Source organism: Staurois parvus, unplaced genomic scaffold (assembly GCF_062004578.1).
Source record: "Staurois parvus isolate SC_StPar_1 unplaced genomic scaffold, SC_StPar_1.0 ptg000030l, whole genome shotgun sequence".
NCBI classification, from domain to species: domain Eukaryota; kingdom Metazoa; phylum Chordata; class Amphibia; order Anura; family Ranidae; genus Staurois; species Staurois parvus.
The window spans coordinates 9,285,594-9,312,727 of record NW_028317826.1 but is presented as its reverse complement, the minus strand read 5'-3'; the positions used below and the strand labels follow the sequence as shown (position 1 = coordinate 9,312,727).

The 27,134-nt window shown below is 44.8% G+C and overlaps 1 long non-coding RNA gene across 1 annotated transcript in view; it reads right to left on the bottom strand.

Annotated features, from left to right (window-relative positions):
- Window positions 1–5,849: 5,849 nt before the first annotated feature.
- Window positions 5,850–27,134, bottom strand: part of LOC149470875 (uncharacterized) — a 63,880-nt gene continuing 42,595 nt past the window's right edge. Inside the window, exon 2 of the long non-coding RNA XR_016307830.1 lies at window positions 5,850–6,212. This is a non-coding gene — a long non-coding RNA (uncharacterized LOC149470875). The remainder of the gene's footprint in view (window positions 6,213–27,134) is intronic.

Genomic DNA, 27,134 nt, shown 5'->3' with positions numbered 1-27,134 from the left:
CAATCAGGCAAGCCCCTTGCACTACATGGTTGTTAGTAGATCTAAAGGAGATCCATTACATCTCAACACATTTGTATCTGATTGTAGGAAGTATTCTCAGTTTACCATTTACACAAGAACATGGAATATTTATGGCTAATTTGACAATTCTGACACCATTCCTGTGATCAGTTCCATTACTTTTATGAAAGTGACTTTCCATAATGTGCCTTGAGGAGTCTCACTTCTCAGCCTGAATCTTGATCACAGTAAATAGTACATGTCAGAAGTCTAAAGTAATTCATAAAAACCCCAATGTTCTCCTGATGTATCCCATCAGGGGGGAAACACACACTCCTCCCCCTCCATGAATGATCTCCACTCCCTGTGTGCCTCCAACCTTCATTTATAACTCAACAACCCCAACCATGGTGAGGGAGGCCTGGAGCCTTGTTCATAAACAGTGCCTGTTATGCAGATTGCCATGTATCTCAATGTGTGCAACCATCACAACATCCCATTGTCAGGAGAGGAGATCCCATGAATTCAAAATACAAATAATTCACCAGCAGGAATTATTATAAAGGTGGAAATTGACTGATGGACATAAGAATTCTATGCTGAGCCCCCCAGAAAGGAGTTATTATCTCTAGATGAACATAGAAGGCCCATAAGTTAGTATGGAATTCAGGCTAGATCAGTCCCCACCCCACCTGAACAAGACAAACCATCCTCTCCCCTTCCACTCCCCCTTACTCCCCTCCCCCCCTTTTTTTTTCTTCTTTCCTCTCCCACTAGGTATACCTCTACTAAATGTGTACAATCATCACAACATCTCATTGTCAGGAAAGTAGATCCCAGGTATTCAAAATACAAATAATACACCTGCAGGAATCTTTATAAATGTGGAAATTGATGTTATATTTCATTATTTATTCATTCATTTTTTATTATTTTATGACAAATCTCATGAATTTAAAATGTGCTTTCCCCTTATAGATTGTGAGCATCATAGACTTCAATGTGTGAAGACAACTCGGTAGTATATATACCATACAGGAGAATAATAGTTCATCTCACCGCTAACCAATAGAAATGTCAGGAAATCGTTACTAAGCTATCAATGTCCAAATCATATAAAGGGATCTCTGAACTTTTCAGTACGAGGGCCAATATCTGCGGGCTAAAAAAATATATGAGTTACAAGAGAATGGATCCATTTTCCTTTGAGTTTTTTTTGTAATTGGCACAATATGATTCACAACAGAGAAAGAACTTCACTAAAGCAAAGCAAAGACATTTCAACTAAACCTGAGCCATTAATAAAGGTCAAACAAAAATACACCCATTCTGCACTATTCTCATCAAAGTCCCCTTTGTATCAGGGTCCCCATAAGAGTTTCTTTTAAACCAGAGTCCCAATCATTTTCCTGCAAAATGTCTTGATAAACTCTGGAATTCATTTTCTCATCAATGACAATGGTCTTTAGCTGACACTCTGGGATTCTTCTTTACCTCATGCAGCATTCTGCGCTGTGCTCTTGCAGTCATTTTTACAGGACGACCACGCCTAGGGAGAGTAGCAACAGTGCTAAACTTTCTCCATTTGTAGAGTCTGTCTTACCGTGGACACATGAACATCAAGGCTTTAGGAGATACTTTTGTAACCCTTTCCAGGCTTCACGCAAGTCAACAATTCTTGATCGTAGGTCTTCTGAGAGCTCTTTTCTGCGAGGCATGGTTCACATCAGACATTGCTTCTTGAAACCAGTAAACCCAAAACAGGTGTGTGTTTTTTAAGGGCAGGACAGCTGTCAGCAACACATCCAATATCATCACACTGATTGGAGTCAAGGTTGGCCCACTCCTGTCTCCAATTAGCTCTGGGAGAAGTCATTAAGCTAGGGCCTCACATACTTTTTCCTCCCTGCACTGTGAATGTTTACATATTATGTGCAATTAAACCATGCCAACATCTAATGTTTGTGTAGTATTATGTTCAGCAGACTGTGTTCTTCTATTTTTGTGACTTAGATGACGTTCAGAGCACATTTTATGCCCAATTCATGCAAAACTCCATGTAATCCCAAGGGGTTCACATACTTTTTCTTGCAAATGTACATCAGGGACCTCATCAGAATCCCATCTCACTTCAGGGTCCCTATCAGAGTCCCATCTTACATCAGGGTCCCCATCAGAGTTTTCCCTTACATCAGGGTTCCCATCAGAGCCCCTTCTTACATCACATTTCCCATCAGAGTCCCCCTTACATCAGGGTCTTCATCAGAGTCCCCTCTCACTTTAGGGTTCCCATCAGAGCCCCCTTACATCAAATGTCCCATCAAAGCCCCCTCTTACATCAAATTTCCCATCAGAGTCCCCCCTTACATCAGGGTCCCCATCAGAGCCCCATTATATCAAAGTCCCTATTAGAGCCCCCATCAGATTCCCTCTTAGTCCCCATCAGTGTCCCCTCTTACATCAAAGTCCCCTCTTACATTAGGGCCCCCATCATAGCCACTCTTACATCAGAGCGTCCATCAGAATGGCCCCTCACAGAGCAGTCCCCCCTTACATCAGGGACCCCATCAGAGCAGAGACTGTGCACATCAGCTGTGGGTCAGATAACATCTTGTAGCCAGCAGCATGTGGCCCGCGGGCTGTGGTTTGGAGACCCCTGATATAAAGTAATACCGTGAAGTACATTTTATATCGCTGCAGAATACACTATGTATCCACTACATTAACTTCAATATATAATTAGTAACAATAATCCCAAGAAATAATGTATTATATATGTACAAATAAACTCTAAATTAAGCATAAAATTGCCAACCTATAAAAATTGTGTTTAATTTGCAGAAAATGTAGAAAACTGTTGTAATTCCTACACCGTTCACCTGATTTGGATGTAAAAACCCTCAAATTAAAGCTGCCAGTGTGCATTTAAAGCACATCTTGTTTGTTTCATTTCAAATCCATTGTGGTGGTGTATAGAGCCAAAAATGTTAGAATTGTGTCGATGTCCCAATATTTATTGACCTGACTGTATGTAACATATCTGGAAAGAATTACCTTCCCAGAAGTGTGTGTATTCATGTACAACTCGTGATTGTCAAGGGAAGTCTGGAGCTTCAGCTAGTCACCAAACTAAAGAGATCAGATTTCTCCAGATATCACAGATTATATGAGGTGACTCTATAACCCGGCCTTGTATATTTGACATTTCTGGAGACTTGTCTCTGTCATCTCACTAATGAGATTGCTTAATGCAATATCCTTCTTCTGGCAGTCTCAACAATGACTTATCTTTTTCTGGGGTGAAGGTAAAAAATTGTATCTCTAGATATGAAACCACCAATGACTGGTGTGTCTCACACTTTGAATGGGAGTGGTAAGCTTGCAAGCTATATACTTGGAGACCTGGTTACCAGTCCATGCACTTGAACAAGATTTCCGTACGATGATGTACTTTTAATGTATTTTAGGCTTGTTATTTACCCGTGTAAGTCTTCATTGTGTCTCTCAAAAGCCCCAAGACTGTTCCTGGGCACCGCCATCTTGTGATGTCAGCAGCTCCAGCAGACCCAGAGCTGTCACTCTAGTGACACTCTATAGCAGCCTTTCTCAACATTTCCAACACAGGGGAACCATTGAAAAAAAAACTTTCCAGTATCAGGGAACCCCTGGTAAAAATGAATGTATGTACAATTCATGATACATTAGTGTGATGGTCAGTGAGAAGAATGCTTCTCAAGCCAGCCATACATGGAAAGAAATTTAGCCGGTTCAGCAGAGACCAGCCGAATTTCAATCCATGTATTCACTAGCTGGTTGTACTCAAGTCGATCTATCGATCGAATTGTGTACAACCAACCTGTTGAGATTTTCCTGAATGATCAGTGCCACTATAGCCAGCAACACTGATCATTGTTTTCTGTTGGCAGTGAAGGCTCCCCACTATCAGAATACAATAGGACGGTGGGAGGATTCCCCCACCCACATTGAATGGGGGAATTAACTCTTTTTTTTTTCCAATTATACATGGCCCTTACACATTGGGAAGAATTACTTCTTTACAGATAGCTAAAAAGATCATTGGTGTCAGTGGGAACTTACAGTTGTGCTCAAAAGTTTACATCCCCTGGCAGAAATTGTGAAATTTTGGCATTGATATTGAAAATAAGACTGATCATGCCAAAAAATGCTCTTTTATTGAAGGATGATGATCATATGAAGCCATTTATTATCAAATAGTTGTTTGGCTCCTTTTTAAATCATAATAACAGAAATCACCCAAATGGCCAGCATCAAACGTTTCCATCCCCTGGAATGTTTGGCCTTGGTACACACACAGTGACACACACACACACACACACACACACACAGTGACACACACACAGTGACACACACACAGTGACACACACACGGGTTAAAATGCCAGTTAGAGGTTAATGTCCCACATATGTGGCTTTTTAAATTGCAATTAGTGTCAATGTATAAATAGTCAATGAGTTTGTTAGCTCTTACGTGGAAGTACTGACTAGGCTAGATACTAAGCCATGGGGATCAGAAAAGAGCTGTCAAAAGTCCTGCGTAACAAGGTAATGGAACTTTATAAAGATGGAAAAGGACATATAAGGATGTCCAAAGCCTTGAATATGCCAATCAGTTCTGTTAAATCACCTATTAAGAAGTGGAAAGTTCAGGGATCTCGATACCAAGCTATGGTCAGGTAGACCAAGAAAGATTGCAGCCATAACTGACAGAAGAATTGTCTGGGATTCAAAGAAAAACCCACAGACAACCTCAAAAGAAAACCAGGCTGCTCTGGAAAAAGATGGTGTGGTTGTTTTTCAGGAGTACAATACGGTGATACTTGAACAAAAGGAGCTGTTTGGTCGAGGTGCCAGAAATAAGCTTTTACTGCACCAATGCCACACAAAAGCCCGGTTACAATATGGCCGACAACACTTTGACATGCCTAACCGGGCCTTTTTGTGTTATTGATGCAGTAAAGGCTTCTTTCTGGCACCTCGACCATGCAGGTTATTTTTGTTCAAGTGTCATCATATTGTGCTCCCTCAAAACAACCACACTGTCTTTTTCCAGAACAGCCTGTATTTTTCTTGTGGTTACCTATAGGTTTCCCTTTGTATCCTGAACAATTCTTCTAGAAGTTGTGGCTGCAAGCTTCTTGGTCTACCTGACCTTGGCTTGGTGTCAAGAGATCCCCGAACTTTCCACTTCTTAAAAGGTGATTTAACAGTACTGATTGGCATATTGTATTAGGTACACATTGCTAGTGCCAAGAAAATATCCCCCACACCATTACACCACCAGCCTGAACCATTGATACAAGGCAGGATGGATCCATGCTTTCATGTTGTTTACACCAAATTCTAACCCTACCATCTGAATGTAGCAGCAACCTTCCCATTCTCCTCTGATCTCTGACATCAACAAGGCATTTTCGTCCACACAACTTCCACTCACTGGATATTTTCTCTTTTTTGGACCATTCTCTATAAACCCTAGAGATGTTTGTGAGTGAAAATCCCAGTAAGATCAGCAGTTTTTGAAATACTCAGACCAGCCTGTTTGGCACCAACAACCATGCCTCATTCAAAGCTACTGAAATCCTCTTTCTTCCCCATTCTGATACTCAGTTTAAACTTCAGTAAGTTGTCTTCACCATGTCTAGATGCCTAAATGCATTGAGTCGCTGCCATGTGATTGGCTGATCAGAATTTTGTGTTACCAAGCAATTGAACAGGTGTACATAATAAAGTGGTCGGTCAGTGTATACAGTATATGGACAGATAAGAACACAACAGAACAGCCAAAAGAAAATCATACTGTACTATACATATTTTATCAGATTTATTTATATAAAATAACACATCACAAATGTACACGTTAGCTACAACTAGACAGAACATCAAGTTTATTTCTCCACTTTAATTCTAGGTTCACAAATGCAGAAAATCATGTTGCAATTTAAAAAAACTATGATGAGATCTAACCTCAAAGGCATGTCATCTTTTATGTCTGAAGATTAGTTACATCATTTCTATATGAGCAATGACAATGATTTCTTTTATCTGTACATTTACCAACTGCTGCATAGTTGACATCACATGACCACCTGAGGACTGTCACCTGCCCACAGCGGAGCTATCTTCCATTGTGTGGTAGCACGGATTACTAATTTGGCAGTGAAATTTACTGACCTGTAAAAAAAAAGAAAGCCTTTATGGATTTCTGAACATTTATATATAAAAATAAAATGAAATTCACATGAACCGCAATGCCTTCCCATCAATAAAAGTAGTAGATTCGGTCGGAGTAAAAACTGTATTGAGAAATGTATTATCTGCCACTTAATGAACATTGAGGTAAATGTGGTTCACCAAAGAATGCAATAAAGTACAATTTTCAAACAATGGTGGAGTCATAACACAGTCGCTCCGCTAAATCACTGCTGGCACCGGAGTTTCAAGAGACACAGCTGGCCTTGACACAGAGTATCCATATCATTCCAAAGAGAAGACAGTTATGTTCTTAGAGCAGATTTTGTCCAGCCAAAGTGACTTGGCAGACTGGTGCTGGATTTCACTTTCTCAGCCTATACTGAGGATATTCTGCGTGATAAGATGCAGTCATGGCGCCTGTGACATACAGAAAATACCTTTTATCTATATTGACTTCACATAAGGTAAACCTGCCATAGCAAGAATGTAGACAGGTGACAGGGCCTCTTTATGTGGATGTGCCTGACAGGTTTGGAGAGTTTCATTATTCTACAGAAGGGGCTCATGGGATGAGCCTTTGGATGTCAAACCAAATGGGAAACAAGGAATACTTCTGTTATGTAGAAGGGGAGCTGTCCACTCTTCAACCAGTCCCAGGGTAGGGACCTGCCAGAACAGTATTCTATAGAACCCCACAGAAACCATACTACCCTTCCTGCATGTGGCGGCATCTGTAGGGTGACCCGTCCTGGCTTTACCGGTACCTGTTGACAGTCACCTGTACACCTGCTTCAGGCCTTATACCACCAGTTACCAAAGAGATACAGGGAGGGTTAGTGTTAGGGTTACAGGGAGGGTTAGTGGAAGGGTGTGTTGGGGTTACAGGAGGGCTAATGTTAGGGTGTGTTGGGGTTACAGGAGGGTTAGTGTAAGGGTGTGTTGGGGTTACAGGAGGGTTAGTGTAAGGGTGTGTTGGGGTTACAGGAGGGCTAATGTTAGGGTGTGTTGGGGTTACAGGAGGGTTAGTGGAAGGGTGTGTTGGGGTTACAGAGAGGGTTAGTGTTAGGGTTACAGGGAGGGTTAGTGGAAGGGTGTGTTGGGGTTACAGGAGGGCTAATGTTAGGGTGTGTTGGGGTTACAGGAGGGTTAGTGGAAGGGTGTGTTGGGGTTACAGAGAGGGTTAGTGTTAGGGTTATAGGGAGGGTTAGTGTTAAGGTGTGTTGGGGTTACAGGGGGGTTAGTGTTGATCTTAGTGTTACAGGGAGGGTTAGTGTTAGGGTTACAGGGGGGGGGGGTTAGTGTTAGGGTGTGCTTGGGTTACAGGAGGGTTAGTGTTAGGGTGTGGTGGGGTTACAGGGCGGTGTTAGGGTGTGTTGTGGTTACAGAGGGGTTAGGGTGAGGGTGTGTTGGGGTTACAGGGGGGGTTAGTGTTAGGGTGTGTTGGGGTTACAGGGGGGTTAGTATTGATCTTAGTATTACGGGGAGGGTTAGTGTTAGGGTTATAGGGAGGATTAGTGTTAGGGTTATAGGGAGGGTTAGTGTAAGGATGTGTTGGGGTTACAGGAGGGGTAGTGTTGGGGTTACAGGGGGATTAGTGTTGATCTTAGTGTTACAGGGAGGGTTAGTGTTAGGGTGTGCTGGGGTTACAGGAGGGTATTGGGGTGTGTTGTGGTTACAGGGGGGTTAGTGTTAGGGTCTGTTGGGGTTACAAGGGGGTTAGTGTTAGGGTCTGTTGGGGTTACAGGGGGGTTAGTGTTAGGGTGTGTTGGGGTTACAGGAGGGTTAGTGAGTCACATGCCTGATGAAGGGGTCCTGCGAGACTCCGAAACGTTGCCTTGCTGTAACTATGTGATGGTTTATTAAAACCTTTGGACTCACATTGGTGATCCTCGGTGTGCTGGTGACATTTTTTCCTTGTTCACACAGACCGTCTCCAAGTCCAAAATCACAGAGATTTACTCTCATCACAGTATTGTTTGGTTGCTCCCCAGTCTGTCCTGCACAGCAAACTGGTTCCAGGTTGGAGCATTCTCCCTAAGCAGCCTGGGAGTTTTATAGAGCCCAGAGCTCCTAACCTGCTACAGCTGAGCTCATTAAATCATCAGTGAGCTAAACAGGCTCACTACACAGCACAAAGGAGAGACAGTCAGTGTAGAGCATGAATCTGGGACAAATATACCTCCCATCCTGGACACATCCCCTAGTTCTTCCTGGCTTTCTGTCACAAGTATATGTTGTCTTTTTTTCTTCAATTATTAAAGTGTATGTTATTCCAAAAAAAATTGTTAAAAACTGTCCATTTTGGTTTTGGTTTTTGGCCAAGTGCATCCTGAATTTTCGTTTTCGTCACGAGAATTTTCATTTTGGTGCACCACTACATAAATCCCTTTGAAAGTCTGAACTAGCAATTTATTTTCAGACCTTTATTAATCTGCCGTATTGCTGTTTACGACAAAGGGAAGTTGCAGGCAGAGTGGAGTGAGTTATGAAGCTTAATAACCTTCTCGGAGCTTTTTGTTTCCCTCATTAACGTATAAGAATAGTTGGAAAACTTCCTGAGTGGAATACTGAGTGGAGAGGCATTACAAAAATGAAAACTTATTTCCTTGAATTCTGATTAGTGGGAAGATACAGCAAGCTCTTCATCTAACAACTATAACACTGCAAACAATGCTGGTTTTTACATTTATATTTTTTACATTTATATTGCTTATTTAAAAGGGTTAGTCCTTCCAAAATTGATATATTTTTTATTCTTTTACATAAAACCAGAAACCACCAAACTCTGCGCTTTTGGTTTCACCTCCGATATCAATTTATCTGATGAGTACCCTCCAATTACCTTTTGGGGCGATAGTGCAGAAAATCTAACCAAATCCAATGCAATGATCCCCTGAAGACATCATAACAGACAAAGCGTGCTGGGTGGAGCCTCGCTAACTACGGCTGTTTATGTCACCTCTGGTGACGCAGGTTCCAGTGTCATGGAATGCACGGAGCCAATGGAACCCTAAGCTGAATTCTTATTATTTGCATGCTGGTGCGTTGGACTGTTTTTTAAATCTAATAAAAGCGGTATTACACTATTGGGAGTCCTCTTTTTATGATGGAGCTGCCGGGAGCTGGTGGAGAGTCGGGGGAGAGCTAGAAGGAGAAAGCTGTGGAGGCATGACACAAGCGCAAAAGACCTTCTTATGTATGTATGGGGTTCCATGAGATCTGGTGAGTGGCGCCCACTAAGGGGTGCTGGAAGGTGATACACGAGCACTAGAGTGACTGGGGAACAAGTCCCTGGTTCAAGAGGACTTTATTGCAGTCACCATTATATGCATTTCAAGAGCACTTTATTTTAAGAACACTGTATTGCAGTTATGGTTATATGCATTATTTAATGAACTACAACATCTCTGAAAGATACACAAGAGAAGAATTAGACCGACATTTTAGTATTGCACTTTATGAGTAATCTACCTCATTACTGTACTTTAGGATAATGCACTTTGTTTTTTGCATGTTTGTAAAGAATTATATATGTGGAGTATTTTTTGGAGTATATTTATTGTATAAGGTTTGGGGTATTTAATCTAAATGTGCTGCACCATTTTTGGTTATGATATATTTTTTAGATGTTGGGAAGTTATACCTTTCAACAATTTTCTTGTATCTCTTTGGAGACTCTTTAGGTGAGATATCTGCCTTGTGTTCCCAGGTCTGCACAACTGCTGTAGCCATTAAAAGGCTTCCCACCCAGACCAGGATGAGTTAGAACCTGCCAACATGATTAGGAACATTCAAAACTCCAAAATGTGAAGAAACAGAGCCAGGAACTACAAAAAGAGACGCCCCATGGCTGGAGTCATCAAGAGATATAGGAAGCCAGTGGGCCAGTCCAAACAAAACTGGTATTTATGTTTTTAGTAAATGTTGGGGAGTTATATCCTCCAACATGTTCCTTCTATTTATTTGGATATTCTATTGGTGGACCTTCTGTCTTGTTTTCTCAGGTCTGCATAACTGCTGTAGTGGCTATAAAGCTTCCCACTCAAAACAGGATGAGCTTCATCCTGGTCAGGAACACTCTAAACTCCGAAATGTGAAGGGACAGAATTTGGAAATACACAAAAAACCCCATGGGGCAGCACAGTGCCTAAATAGTTAGCACTCCCGCCTGGCTGTACTAGGGTCGTTGGTTCAAATCCCAACCATGGCACCACTTGCCTGGAGTTTGCATGTTCTCCCTTGCCTGCGTAGGCTTCCTCCGGGTACTCCGGTTTCTTCCCACACTCCAAAGACATGCTGGTAGGTTAGTTGGAATATGTCTAAATTGGCCCTAGTATGTATGAGTGTGAGTTAGGGACCTTAGATTGTACAACCCTTGAAAGTTAGGGACTGATGTGAATGTACAATATATATGTAAAGCGCTGCGTAAATTGATGGCGCTATATAAGTACCTGAAATAAATAAATGTCTTGAGTCATCAAGAGATATGGGAAGCCAATGGGTGAACCCCAGCCTGGCAGATTTCATCCATAATTGAAATATCATTTTCTCCCAAGCTCAGACCAGTTTTGAAAGGGCATACTGTATGTTGACGACAAGGAGGCGACAATGTGGGAGATTGGGTAACTTACATTGTATGTGAGTGTATAAGTGTATGTAGCTTTTGGAATACAGTGTTTTCTCTTGGATCCAAAGTAGCTGCTATTCTTTCTACCCCATCCTCACACTTCGCTCTACTCACTTTGTCTATGGACACTTGCCCGGTTCAATCTAGAACTGTAGTTTCCCATATTCTGATGTTGGCTTGTCTAACTATGACTTATAACTAGAAATCAATGAACTCCTAATATATTAACTCCTAATAGATCCATAGAGTTCATTTCCATTTTACCTATGAGATGTTCCTTGTGTTTAGTAACCAAGGCCTTAAGGCTTTTAATGCTAAGTGGTCAATTTGGGACCATATGTTTAATGTTTTAGGAATGTAGAGAAAATTGTGGACTCTCTAAAGCTCCTTTATCGGATGTTTCATGACCAATGGTGCTTGTTGAAAGGGTTTTCCTTATTCTTTTCTTTAGGTTGTTTGTGTAAACTGCGCAATTTACTTTTGATATGCTATACTGTACAACTGAGATAGCTGTACATCCCTTAGATAACCTAGTTTACCACAGATATGAGTATTGTCTACAATTTTTGTATCATTCCTTTGGTTTTGAAGATTTTGATGGATAATGCTGTCTGTACCTATGATTTAATAATAAAAAACTACTTAAAAGTGTGTGTTGTGTTGGTGGTGCTGAGTGAAGGTTCTTCACCATTCAGACATTGATCATATCATCAATCAGACCCCAGTCAGTGACCCATACTGTATAACCAGTTGCTTCCTGCACAGACCTGCGAACACAGCGTTTGGCAGAGGCAAGTCTTCCAGAACCAACTTTCTTCCAGATCCGAGACCTCCTAGGACCGTATGCCTACAGCCTCAATGGCAGCTGATGCTGGCACACTCACCTTTTACCGTCTCCTGCTTGTAACTATTGGTACTTAAATATAGAGTAAAAAATGAAATTTATACAACTGGGACCTAGATTAATCTAAATTCTTAAACCATTGACAACCGCTTGTGGTCCAAAAACACCAGGCTGACACATCCATCAGGTTCCGTTATTTTGTCCACCCCGTCTATATGTACACATATTACAGCTGACAATCTCTTATCTGTTGATAATAATAGTGTTCCTGAACACTCAGGCACCATATTTCTTTCTATCTCACTTAAATACTCAGATATCTAATTCTGCCTATACAGACCCTTGAAAACATACAGATAAACCACAATTATAGGGAAATGTGTGCCTGGCTCCCTCAGGCTTTTACCTCATTTTCCCATTAGGAAATGTGATCTTGTTAATGCAGCTTCCTATCAGCATTTTCGTGGCACGGGGAAGATGAGTGAGACATCGGCCTCAAGAGCTGGAGAAACATACAATGATAGGAAGACTCTGCTTCTCCAGCATTATCGCTTCAATTTATCAACCAGAACAGCTCTATTTTCATAAAACTGTATACAACGGGGAGACCAGAAATCCCAACAAACAACAAAAGATTGGGTATATAATACTGTGTTGCGTCTAACTCAGCCTTTCCTAAACCAGGGTTTCGGGGGAATCCAGAGGTTCCTTTAGAGCAGTAGTCTCCAAACTGTGGCCCGGGGCGAATGTAGCCCTTTGCTTGCTTTCATCCCGCCCTTGGGGCACTACTCCATCCAGTAACTCAACAATGGGACATCATTTCTGCAACTGACACCAACAATAGGGTGCAATTCCTCTCACTGACACAAATGATAGTCTACAATTCCACCCAATCACACAAATGATGGGGCACTATTCTTCCTAATGACATTAACGACGGGGCGCTATTCCTTCCACTGACACCTACAGTGGGGCACAATTCCTCCTAAACACACAAAGGATGGGGCACAATTTCTCCCACTGACACCAACTATGGGGCACAATTCCTCCCAAAGACACCAACAGTGGGGCACTATTCCTTCCATTGACACCTACAGTGAGGCACAATTTCTCTCACTGACACCAATGTTAGATACAATTCCTTCCAATGACACCAACCATGAGGCACTATTTCTCCAATTAACATCAATGATGGGGCACTGTTCCTCCCAATGAGACCAATGGCAGGCGACTAGTCCTCCCACTGACACCAATGATGGGGCAAAATTCCTCCCACTGACACCAACATTAGGGCACAATTCCTCCCACTGACACAAATGTTGGGGCACAAGTCATCCCACTGACACCAATTATGTGGCACTGTTCCTCCCGCTGACACTACTGATGAGGCACTATTCCTCCTGCTGACACCAATGATGGGGCACTATTCCTCCCACTGATACCAAAGATGGGACATTATTCCTCCCACTGACACCAAAGATGGGTCACTGTACCTCCCACTGACACCAAAGATGGGTCACTGTTCCTCCCACTGACACCAATGATGGGGTACTATTCCTCCCACCAACACCAATGATGTGGCTTTATTGCTCCCAATGACACCAATGATAGGGCACTATTCCTCCCCTAGTTCCAAAGATTTAGCATTATTTACTCCCAGTGAAGCCAGGACATTTTCTTCTTTGACTTCCTACAGTCTGCCCCCCTTAAGTCTGAAGGACAGTAAACTGGCCCTTTGTTTAGAGAGTTTGGAGACCCCTGCTTTAGAGGTTACTAGGGGGTTCCTTGAGAAGAGAGTAGTGGCAGATTACGTACACTGACCACCAACGTAAGAAGTGACTTTTACACCGACCACCACCGACAATTACTATTTTTACTTTAATTTCCTAATTAACCCCTTGCTGACCATGTAATGCAGAGCAAAGAAAGGGGCTCAGCATCCATAGAGGTCTGAGGTGAGCATGCTAACTGCACTTCAAGCACACTGACCAAGCTGTCAGTGACAGCTCTTGATCAAGGCTGCTAACCAATAGCCATCGGTCTCCCAATCATGTGATCACTGTGGGAGCCAATCACAACATGCCGCCTCCTGGGCATTGAAGCCCAGTTAAAGGGTCACCAGCACAGCTTCTGTATCAGATGACTGCTGTGATTGGCTCCCACACTGGTCACGGGATCAGAAGCCTGTCCTGCTGGCTCCCAGTCAGCAGCTTTGAGTCAGTATGATCAAAGAATGCTGTCAACCTCAGACCGGCGTGGATGCATACAGTATGTGCGGTGGCCGGACATTACAGCCCACCTTTCTTGCTGCTGCATATATGCATTGCACTGCTGGCAAGAGCTTAAGTGCACCCCATTCTGTAGTCTGTTATTAAACTCTCTGCAATCTACTGATCAGACTAATGTGCTATGAACTGCTGGGCTAATCATTTTACTGGAGGGCTCCTGACACCTGAAAACCTTTCTGTTTCAGGGGTCCCTTCATGGTACAAAAGGTTGAGAAAGGCTGGTCTAACTATTTCCTTAAAGCATAAGTGCACTTTAAACATTTGTCCTTAATTACTTGGCCTGAAGAATGCCCTAATAAGTCCAATTCCTGTTTAGGTGATAACCAGGCATTTCAGACACAGAAATCTCCAGCCTGTGAGCAGTATGCACACTTTTTCTCTTCTTGCAGCAGCTGTTCTTGGCCACCAGTAGAGGGAAGCAGCGAGACGGACTTCACAGTCATCGGAAATACAAAATCCATCTCTTTTCTTGCTTTTGGCGCCCTCTGGGCACATATGCAGGGAAGATGTAAAAACACTGCAGATAGACTGAAGGCCGTGTTTGTCTGGTTGCCATTGGAGAGTTCTCCCCACTTCCTGTTTAGTAAAACATTGATATTTGCATAGGAATTGAGGAGAAATATCTCTGTTGAAAACCTCCCGACATGACAAGGGTCCAATCCCTTCCCCAGTATATCCAAAACTAAGAAAAAAAATTTCTGGATGGACATATGCTTTACGGCAGATTTCCAATAGAAAAGCTTGAAAGTGATATTAAGCGCTCAGTCTTTTTAAGCACTTTCAGCAGCTGATTTAATCGCTCACACAGTATGCAACTTCTTTATGTTTTAATCTTTTTTTATGTTCCAGTGTAAGCTAGTGCCCCAGGTTTCCTGTTTCAGAGTGGCTCTTTTCTCTTTCAGCATCCTATGGAACCACTCTTGCATTGAGTTGAGTCTCTCTACACTGTGTGCATCAATAGAAACACACAGCCCTGTAGCCTAGGATGACAAGGCACTCCCCTGATCCACCTTCCTCCTCCCCACTCTCTTATTCAAGCTAACAGGCTGGAGACTCCACTGTCCACTGTTAAAAATGCTCCTTTCCCCCCCATCTATTCTGACTAACCCATGTAGGAAAGATATGTATACTTAGCTATTTCCAGGCCACTTTGATCTGGTCATGTGATCTTCCCTGGATCAGCCAGCAGAGGCTGCAGGGGAGAGAGAGCACTCCAACAACAGCTAGTGATGCCTTGGAGTGGTGACATCACCCACAGGCTTCAAAAGCCCATTCATTGTCGGTGCTCCCTCCTCTCCTCTGCAGCTGTGCTGAGTCCATGTGACAATTAAGTATTCAAATCTTTCTTATACAGCTTAGTCAGAATAGGTGTTAGGAGGGAGCATTTTTAAGAGTAGGTTTTGCCTGGAATTCCACTTTAATTCTTTCCTGTGAAAACTGGAAGTTCAGGGAAGCAGCACTGAGAGAGCAGGAGTCAGACGCATTGAAAATTGTAAACTGCAAGTGCTGGGTTACGAATTCTAACGAACGGTTTACTAGGGAAAGATTTCTTCATTGTGCCCAATGTGTTAAGCAAAAAAAAGCTAAGGGTTGATTATTACTTTAACCTCCCTAGCGATATGATTATTTCAATATTTCTGTGCTCAAAGCTAGAACTTCAATAGAAAATTTGAATTTCAGAAACATGAGTTTGATTTTCTAATCTTCAGTAATGTTCTTTCAATCGTAGTGATGCGAAAATTCTTCTATTCTTGTTTCTGCAGGTAGGGCAGACCAGTGAAATAAATGGGCTGCCTACACGCAGTACACAGGTCGCCATAATGGGAGCCAGTGCTTAAAGTGGACCTCCAGGCTCCCCCCCAAAAAATGAAAGTCAGCAGCTACAAATACTACACAGGTATCCAGTGTTGTCCTCCCTTGAGCCGATTCTTCATTTGGCTTTGGGTGCAGGTGCCAGCATCTTCAGTAATCCGGACACCTGGGACACCTGACAGGTCCTACAAAACTACGGGGCCATTCACAAAGTACAGCGCTCCTCACGCATGCGCAGTGGGCACCCGGCTGTGAAGACGCAAGCTGTCACAGCTGGGTGCCTACACTGAAGATGCCAGCGCCAGGGAGAAGACGGCCGGTGAAAGCAGGACACTGCTGGACCGAGGAGCAGGATCTTCTGCACAGTAGAGCCGAGCGGCCAGCCCGGTATTCTAACACGGCAGCGGCGACAGGGGGAACACCGGGCCAGCCGCTCCATAAGACTCACAGACATTTTCCCCCATTTTTTTGGGGGGAAAAAAGTGAGTCTTATGAGCAACAAATACTGTACATATGGGAATGTTGACGACATATTATTTTGAAAGGAAAAGTTCACCTTTTGACAAAAAATTATACTTTTTTTGCAAGTTAAAAAAATGTGCATTTATTATACTTTGAACTAGGACCTTGGAAAGCATTACACCAGCGATCAACAGATCACAGGAGCCATGTAGGTCTCCTGCAGACTACCAGTGTGATCGCACATCCTGTATGGGCAAGCAGATCCAGCCTGGCAGGAAGACCCAATGTACCACCACAATGCTAACAACACTGTGGTAGTTCATTGAGGACCAAAAGCTGACAGCCACTAAGACTGTTGGGACTTGTAGTACATGCTGGAAAAAGGGTGGTGAATTGCCCCAAAGAGGGAGTGAAGAGATCCTCCACCAACACCATACACAGCCTCTTACCAAAGAATAAGACCATAGGTCATGTGGTCCTACACAGCATATACAGACGGTCAATGGAAAGCAAGGACCATATATCTTCTCCTACAGGCCTTCCTTGAAGCTCAATAAGCTCTGACATGACTCCATATTATTAGCTGCGCACGCAGTAAATGATGGAAGTGAGGTTTTCCACCTGTTAGCTAGGTGTCTCATCACACAGCTGAAGCAAAAGAATGTTACGTCACTTCCGCTTTCAACGCAAACCATGTCGTCACTTTCACACCTGCAAATCATGTAGTGTTTCCATATTTTTGTCCAACTCCTGTAGTTCTGTATTTAATTTTTTTTAGGAAAACACACCCCATGCTTCCGCCTTCCTCACTTAGGAAAGAATGACATCCTCCCCACCCCACCTAAATCCCCCTAGGATACCAACATCATGTATCCCAAGTGGCTTTGGGGCAATGTACAATACGCTGTGCATGCGCAGTGGAGTGTCATCGGGAGCTGGTTGCTAGGACCTGGAAGAGAAAGCTGGCTCCAATGATAGCGGCACAAGGCCCTGTGGGTTCTGCTTTCAGCAGATTACTGCAGGGCAATGCTGCAGTTGATGGCTAGGTATGTTATTTAAATTCACCCCAGCACACAAGGTAGGAGGGGGTTTACAGTAAAATTAAACCTGGGGGGGGTTAAGTTCCACTTTAACCTGTTGTCACCCAAATAACACATATTTGCAGCCGCAAGGGCAGGCTTTAACACCCACACATGTGCGTTGTTGGGCAGCCAATGCTTCTGTGCTGAGAACAAGCTCACTGCAAGCTCCCAGCACAGACACTGGGCTGTCAAAGACAGCTCTCGGCCCTCACTAATAATTCATAGCCGGTGAAACGACTCCTGATCATGTGACCTCTAAGACAGCAAAACACAGTAGTCACATGATCGAAAATCTTCCCGCCCCCCAGGCACTCAGAACTTTGTACAAGGACACCGGAGTAGGCGGAAAAGGGTTAAAGGGACTTCAGATGAGACATTTTTGTGGTCATTTAGCTCGTGAGATAAACAATATAAAGCCAAAGACACAACAAACTGACCTTTTCTGCTAGCCAGCCCATGTGCCAAATTTCAGGACTTCCAGAGATTCCGTTTTTTCCCAGCTGAGTTTGGACTTCGGCCATCACCTTGGGAAGAAGTTCCGTCACCGCCCCGTGAATTGCGTTGAACCAGGTCTGGGCCGCCACGGGATCTTTTGCTCGCAGCACCGCAGTATGCTTGGCATCAGGTGAATGCAGTTCTAGATGTCTGCAATACAGAACACATGCGTTTACAGCGGGAAATCCCAGGATCTTCTTATAATCCCCTGTTCATAGCTCTGGATTTTTAGGATATTTTGCCACACACAGTTGAATAAAAACTGTACATCTTTGGACTAATCTCCAGACAGATATAATAGACACAAATGAATGCAACTCTGTATTCATTAACCCCTTCTTCCCAGCCTTTTAAGAGATCACAACACCGAAGCATTGTCACCTGCTTGCTAAGATTCCGGACCATGTGATCACTGTGATTGGCTGTCAAAGTGATTAGATAATTGGAAGCCCATCCTACCAGCTTCCAATTGTCAGTGACGGTACTGTCAGAGTGCTGGGGGCATGCTGCCAACACAAAACAGGTATGCGTATACATGGAGGCACAGAATACGGCCAATCTCTGTGCTGCCACATATATACATACATCCAACAGGAAGGGGTTAATAAATCTTGAAATGTGTGTTTTTTAATGCCACTAGTGGAAGTGCCTGAATTTGACTTGGTATCAGCCTCTTACTATGCACTATGCAGCAGCACTGGGAGAAGAAGGGGTAGAACCGAGAGCCAATCAGGTGTGCTGCATGTACATCTACTAACATGGAACATACTGTTCAATTAGAAAAACAGCGTACTTTAATTAAAAAGTTGATTGGAGAGGAGAAAACATATAAAGAAGTGCAGAAACTGATAGGCTGCTCAGCTAAAATGATCTCAAATGCTGTAAAATGGAAACCAAAACATGGAAGAAAACAGAAAACTGCCATTTTAATGGATCGAAGAATAGCCAAAATGGCAAAGACACAGCCAATGATCAGCTCCGGGGTGATCAAAGACGGTCTAAAGTTCCCTGTGAGGACTGTTACAATTAGAAGACGCCTATGTGAAGCCAAGCTATCTGCAAAAAGCCCCCGCAAAGTCCCACTGTTGGAAAAACAACTGGTGAAGAGGTTACAATTTACCAAAGAACATATTGACTGGCAAAAGAGAAATGGCGCAACATTTTGTGGACTGATGAAAGCAAGATTGTTCATTTTGGATCTGGTGCAGTTTGTCAGACAACCCCCAAACACTGAATTCAAGCCACAGTACACTGTGAAAACAGTGAAGCATGGTGGTGCAAGCATCATGATATGAGGATATGTCTCATACTACGGTGTTGGGCCTATTTATCGCATACCAGGGATCATGGATCAGTTTGAACACATCCAAATACTCGAAGAGGTCAAGCTTTATTTTGAAAAGCCTAATATTCCTTTTTCTTCACTTTTTGTAACGTAATAACAAATTTGAAACATTTTTCTTCGTGTTATGATTTGGAATAGACTGTGCAGTGTTCCCAGTGCATTTGCGTGTATGGAAATAAAAGTTACTATAAGGGTTTTGAGATGACTTACTTTTTTAAACACACTGCTATGATTTTTAACACACCTGTGTATATATATACACATACAGTATCTCACAGAAGTGAGCACACCCCTCACATTTTTGTAAATATTTTATTATATCTATTCATGTGACAACACTGAAGAAATGACACTTTGCTACAATGTGACGTAGTGAGTGTACAGCTTGTATAACAGTGTACATGTGTTGTCCCCTCAAAATAACTCAACCCACAGCGATTAATGGCTAAACCGCTGTCAACAAAAGTGAGTACACCCCTAAGTGACAATGTCCAAATTGGGCCAAATTAGCCATTTTCCCACTCCGGTGTCATGTGACTCGTTAGTGTTACAAGGTCTCAGGTATGAATGGGGGACAGGTGTGTTAAATTTGGTGTTTTCGATCTCACTCTCTCATACTGGTCACTGGAAGTTCAACATGGCACCTCATGGCAAAGAACTCTCTGAGGATCTGAAAAAAAGAATTGTTGCTCTACATAAAGATGGCCTAGGCTATAAGAAGATTGCCAAGACCCTGAAACTGAGCTGAGGCACGGTGGCCAAGACCATACAGCAGTTTAACACGACAGGTTCCACTGAGAACAGGCCTCGCCATGGTCGACCAAAGAAGTTGAGTGCATGTGCTCGGCATCACATCCAGAGGTTGTTTGGGAAATAGACGTATGAGTGCTGCCAGCATTGCTGCAGAGGTTGAAGGGGTGGGGGGTCAGCCTGTCAGTGCTCAGACCATACGCCGCACAGTGCATGAAATTGGTCTGCATGGCTGTCATCCCAGAAGGAAGCCTCTTCTAAAGATGATGCACAAGAAAGCCTGCAAACAGTTTGCTGAAGACAAGCAGACTGAGGACATGGATTACTGGAACCATGTCATGTGGTCTGATGAGACCAAGATAAACTGATTTGGTTCAGATGGTGTCAAGCGTGTGTGGCGGCAACCAGGTGAGGAGTACAAAGACAAGTGTGTCTTGCCTACAGTCAAGCATGGTGGTGGGAGTGTCATGGTCTGGGGCTGCATGAGTACTGCCGGCACTGGGGAGCTACAGTTCATTAAGGGAACCATGAATGCCAAAATGTGCTGTGACATACTGAAGCAGAGCATGATCCCCTCCCTTCGGAGACTGGGCCGCAGGGCAGCATTCCAACATAATAACAACCCCAAACACACATCCAAGATGACCACTGCCTTGCTAAAGAAGCTGAGGGTAAAGGTGATGGACTGGCCAAGCATGTCTCCAGACCTAAACCCTATTGAGCATCTGTGAGACATCCTCAAATGGAAGGTGGAGAAGCATAAGGTCTCTAACATCCACCAGCTCCGTGATGTCGTCATGGAGGAGTGGAAGAGGACTCCAGTGGAAACCTGTGAAGCTTTGGTGAACTCCACGCCCAAGAGGGTTAAGCCAGTGCTGGAAAATAATGGTGGCCACACAAAATATTGACACTTTGGGCACAATTTGGACATTTTCACTTAGGGGTGGACTCACTGTTGTTGCCAGCGGTTTAGACATTAATGGCTGTGTGTTGAGTTATTTTGAGGGGACAGCAAATTTACATGTTATACAAGCTGTACACTGACTACGTCACATTGTAGCAAAGTGTAATTTCTTCAGTGTTGTCACATGAAAAGATAGAATACAATATTTACAAAATGAGGGGGGTTTATTGATATTATTTATTTTTGCCCTGTATCCCAAAAGCTTGTTTTTTTTTTAACTTATTTTGAACATGTGACCGGCAGCAGAGAACTAGAAGCTCCTCCTGTCACTGTTTCCCTACAGGCAGGCTGGGAACCTGTCATTTGTCACAGAAGACTGCAGAGAGGGCCAACGCAGTGCAAAGGTAGGAATCCAGCCATAAAGAAGGACTCGCTCACAATGGCTGCAGGAGGTCGGAGGTTTAGTTATGGAGATCAGGGGAGGACTAGAAGCTTTGCTGCGTTTTCATAACTAACATTACAGGGGTGATTTCTTCTCACTTCCTGTGTAGCCAACATGGGGGGGGGGGGGAGAGAGAATAGACAGAAAAGAAAGTACTATTTTAGTACACTGGGCTTGGAGATATTTTCCTTGACTTCCTGTCTGAGGGAAAATCTTTTGAGACAACAATAAGAGATTGTTTGAGACAACAATAAAGGTCCAACAGAGGTCTTTGCACTTCACCTATCAAAAATAAATGAATATTCCACTTAAAAAAAAAAAAAAAAAAAAGAACCCTTAGTATCACAGTAAGTGTGAAAGAGCCCTAAATTATACCCTGTACTCATTTCAGTACAAATCTTCCCATCAGATTATACTGTCATTTTTTTGAGTGATTATATGTTCATTTAAAGTGTTACTAAACCCCGGACCCTGCATTCACTATATCCGGTCTCCCCGGACCTTGCATTCACTATATCCACTCTCCCCGGACCCTGCATTCACTATATCTGGTCTCCCCGGACCCTGCATTCACTATATCCGCTCTCCCCGGACCCTGCATTCACTATATCCGCTCTCCCCGGACCCTGCATTCACTATATCTGGTCTCCCCGGACCCTGCATTCACTATATCCGCTCTCCCCGGACCCTGCATTCACTATATCCGCTCTCCCCGGACCCTGCATTCACTATATCTGCTCTCCCACAGTACACACAACATAGAAATGCAATTATTTTAGTAAATATAAACTGCTAAATATCTTTTCTCATCAGCAATATATAGCAGTCTTGTCACTTCTCTCAGTGTCTAACCCAGCAGGGGTTAAAGCTTGTAGGAGGAGTTTTCATTCTCCTCCGACTGTCCTATGAGACTACAAGAGCCCTGACCCTCTGTCTGGACAGTGCTGATCACATGCACTCTCCCAACAAAAAAAAAAGCTCTCTATCAATACACACCAAACTGAGCATCGGCTGCTGGTTGCCACCATCTTGGATGTTGACTTCAAGCTGTAACTCAAGTGACACACTATAGTATTCTCTGTCTCCTCCATAAAAGGTTATATAGTGAGGGGAGGGGCAGAGGAGCTGGGCCAGCACACAAAGTAATTAGACACTCGCAGTAGAGGGGAGGGCTATGGGATCAAAGACACATTGCAGGTGAATAAAAAATAATTCACAGAAAGTAAAAACACCAGAAGTAGGCATTTAAAATACTGTGTGTGCTCTTACCTGTAGTTTTTTTAGGGTGGTGACAGGGTCTCTTTAACCGCTTCAATACCGATGCACGTACAGTGGGGAAAGTATTTAGTCATCCACCAATTGTGCAAGTTCTCCCACTTAAAAAGATGAGAGAGGCCTGTAATTGGCATCATAGGTAGACCTCAACTATGAGAGACAAAATGAGAAAACAAATCCAGACAATCACATTGGCTGATTTGGAAAGAATTTATTTGCAAATTATGGTGGAAAATAAGTATTTGGTCACCTACAAACAAGCAATATTTCTGGCTCTCACAGACCTGTACCTTCTTCTTTAAGAGGCTCCTCTGTCCTGCCCTCATTACCTGTATCAATGGCACCTGTTTGAACTTGTTATCAGTATAAAAGACACCTGTCCACACCTCAAACAGTCATACTCCAAACTCCACTATGGTGAAGACCAGAGAGCTGTCGAAGGGCACCAGAAACAAAATTGTAGACCTGCACCAGGCTGGGAAGACTGAATCTGCAATAGGCAAGCAGCTTGGTGTGAACAAATCAACTGTGGGAGCAATAATTAGAAAATGGAAGACATACAAGACCTCTGATAATCTCCCTCGATCTGGGGCTCCACGCAAGATCTCACCCCGTGGGGTCAAAATGATCACAAGAACGGTGAGCAAAAATCCCAGGACCACACGGGGGGACTTAATGAATGACCTGCAGAGAGCTGGGACCAACGTAACAAAGGCTACCATCAGTAACACACTACGCCTCCAGGAACTTAGATCGTGCAGTGCCAGACGTGTTCCCCTGCTTAAGTCAGTACATGTCCGGGCCCGTCTGAAGTTTGCTAGAGAGCATTTGGATGATCCAGAAGAGGATTGGGAGAATGTCATATGGTCAGATGAAACCAAAATAGAACTGTTTGGTAGAAACACAACTCATCGTGTTTGGAGGAAAGAGAATGCGGAGTTGCATCCAAAGAACACCATACCTACTTGTCAAGGTCCTACCTTTTCCCTGAGGTTATGTTACTCCATGTGCTGACGTCCATCTTGGATTCTGCTGTGCATGATGGGAATCCTTTTTATGCCTTCAGGTCTCTGAGGTCCACCCCCCAGAGGGGCGTAGCTGATGACATATAAGCCTGTGGCCCGCACATGCTCTTTGCACTTGTGTCTTGTGTCTTGGTGTTACTATTACTCTGTTCTGACTCTCGTGACTCTCCTGGTATTCTGATTCGGCTTGTGACTTTGTATTCTCCTTTGATCTGACCCTCTGTTGCTGAACCCGGCTCGTGACCTGTGATTCTTGTCTGCTGTCCTGTACTGTTTTGTCCTGTTGTTGTTGACCCCGGCCTGTCTGGCTACTCTTTTGTTTCTTCCACCAGCTACACGCCATTGGCGGCGGCCATTACCGCAGCTGAGGTGTCTCGGGGGCCGCGACCTGGTTCCTGGCTGCGTCAAGTCCATCCCCACCATCAGGAGCCCTGGTGAAGGGCAGCCTGGGACTTAGACTCCGTGCCCTGAGGGACTTCGGTCTGTGGGTGGTGGTTGTCGTCAGCCAGTGCGTTACATTGTTAGGCCTGCCTGTCCGTTCCTCGGCTCCTGCCCTGACATTACACAAGTGTCATGAACCCTGACGGTGCAGGCACGCCTTCGCTCCCAACGCTAGTCGCCAGACTCGATCAACAGGATCACCTGTTGGATCAGTTTGCTCAGGCGTTGCAAACTCTGCTTGCACGCACTGCACACCTTGCTCCTGGTGCTATTAGGCCGGTAGTCACTCCGGTGGTCTCTCCCGCTGCTTCTCCGCCTATTGCGTCCACCACCTCGGCGGCTGCATCAGCAGCACCCAGAGGTATGACTGGCTCTGCCCCTCTTCCACAGCGCTTTGGGGGTGAGCCGAGTCAGTGTCGTGGGTTCCTCAACCAGGTGGGTATTTATTTTGAATTAATACCCCACGCCTTCCCGTCTGAGAGGTCAAAGGTTGGGTTCCTAATTTCACTACTCTCAGACAAGGCCTTGGCCTGGGCAAATCCCTTATGGGAGAGGAACGACCCGGTGATTCAAGATTTTTCCGGTTTTGTCGATGCCTTCCGTAGGGTATTCGATGTACCGGCTCGTTCCGCCTCGGCGGCCAAGCTGCTCATGACCATGCATCAGGGTTCACGGACCGTGGCCGAGTACGCCATAGAGTTCGTACCCTGGCGGCAGAGGTCGGTTGGAACAATGAGGCTCTGATGGCTGCGTTTTCCCATGGTCTTTCTGACACACTGAAGGACGAGATTGCAGCTAAGGAACTGCCTGTGGTGTTGGAGGAGCTCATCTCTTTCCTGATCCTGATTGACACCAGGCTCAGGGAGAGGCCTTCACTCAAGGAACGCCTGCGGAGGCCTTCCAATCGACTGGCACCTGCGTTTTCTGTCCCACCCGTTCCTCCCTCTCCTCCCACGCCTCCTGCGGATGGATTGTCTGGTGGTGAGCCCATGCAGCTGGGGTTTGCTCGCCTTTCCGAGGGGGAGCGGGTCACTCGGCGTCGGGAGGGTCGCTGCCTGTACTGTGGTCTTGGTGGGCACTTTCGGCAGTCCTGTCCGGTCTGTCCGGGAAACGCTCGCACCTGAGATCCTGTCGGGGACAGATCTTGGGTGGAGTCTCCTCGTCCCCGGCGTTCCGCAGAGATAAGCCACTGATCACCGTTGTCCTCTCTTGGGCGGAAGGCTCGGTGACGGCCCAGGCGTTGGTAGATTCTGGGGCCAGCGGGTTGTTTATGGACAGCTCGTTTGCTGCCCAGCACTCCATTCCCCTGCAGGCTCGAGTTACCCCATTGGTTCTCGAGGCGATAGATGGCAGGCCCCAGCAACCACCGCAGGTTACCCACGAGACTGTGCCAGTGGAAGTAGCTATTGGGGCTGTTCACAGGGAGTTGGCCTGTTTCCAGGTGATTTCTTCTCCGCACTATTCGGTGGTTTTGGGGTATCCCTGGCTCCAGATGCACAATCCAACCTTCAATTGGCAAACAGCCGAGATTCTCTCGTGGTCTCCACAGTGTGGGGCCGGGTGCATCCGTGGGCCGGTTAAGGTGTTGTGTGCCTCCTCGGACTCTGCGTTGCCCTCTGATTATGGGGAGTACCAGGACGTGTTTGATAAGGTACGCGCTGGTGCCTTACCTGCTCATCGTCCTTACGACTGCGCCATATCCTTGCAACCCGGTGCCACTCCTCCGCGTGGCAGGGTGTATCCTCTCTCGGTTGCGGAGAATAAGGCCATGGAGGAATACGTTGCGGATGCGCTTTCCCGGGGGCACATTCGTAAGTCTACTTCCCCAGCAGGAGCGGGCTTTTTCTTTGTAAAGAAGAAGGGTGGTGAATTGAGGCCTTGCATTGATTATAGGGGTCTTAATCGAATCACCACTAAGAATGCCTACCCGATTCCCTTGATTACTGAGTTGTTCGACCGCCTTAAGGGGGCAACAGTCTTTACCAAACTTGACCTTAGGGCGGCGTACAACCTCGTACGTATCAAACAGGGGGATGAGTGGAAGACCGCGTTTAACACCAGAACCGGTCACTACGAATACCTGGTGATGCCCTTCGGGTTGTGTAACGCGCCCGCAGTTTTTCAGGAATTCATAAATGATGTCCTTCGTGACTTGTTGCAGCAGTGCGTGGTAGTTTACTTGGATGACATCCTGGTTTACTCTGCCTCCATGGAGTCCCATATCCAGGATGTCAAGTAGGTGCTGCAACGATTACGTGAGAACGAACTTTTTTGAAAACTTGAGAAGTGCGAATTCCATCGATCCCAAGTTGCCTTTTTAGGCTACATCATTTCTGCGGAGGGATTCTCCATGGACCCTCAGAAGGTTTCGGCGGTTCTGCAGTGGCCTCGTCCCAATGGTCTTCGGCCCATTCAGCGCATTTTGGGTTTTGCCAACTACTATCGGAAGTTCATCCGGAACTTCTCCACGCTGGCAAAGCCTCTCTCAGACCTAACCAAGAAGGGCAGTAATCCTCACGAGTGGCCACCCGAGGCCATCGTAGCGTTCGAGGCTCTGAAATCTGCCTTCGCGTCGGCTCCGATACTGTCTCATCCCAATCCTGGATTGCCCTTCATCCTTGAGGTTGATGCATCCGAGACGGGAGTAGGCGCTCTCCTGTCTCAACGTCGGTCGCCCGATGGACCCCTACTTCCCTGTGGGTTCTACTCCAGGAAGCTTTCCTCTGCAGAGTGCAACTACCAGATTGGAAATAGGGAGTTGTTGGCAATCATTCTGGCTCTCAAGGAATGGAGGCACCTGCTCGAGGGCTCCGCGGTTCCGGTCCTCATTCTTACCGATCATAAGAACCTGACTTATCTTTCGGAGGCCAAAAGATTGACACCCCGCCAGGCCAGATGGGCTCTGTTCTTGTCACGCTTCAACTATGTGGTTTCATATTTGCCTGGTTCCAAGAATGTCAGGGCTGATGCGTTATCACGGCAATACTCTTGAGTTGTCCAGGGAAGACTCTGAGCCAATCTCAGTTATTCCTCCAGATCAGATCCTGGCTGCCATTCGCACCAGTCTGACCTCTCCTCTTGGGGAGCAGATTTTGGCGGCTCAATTTGA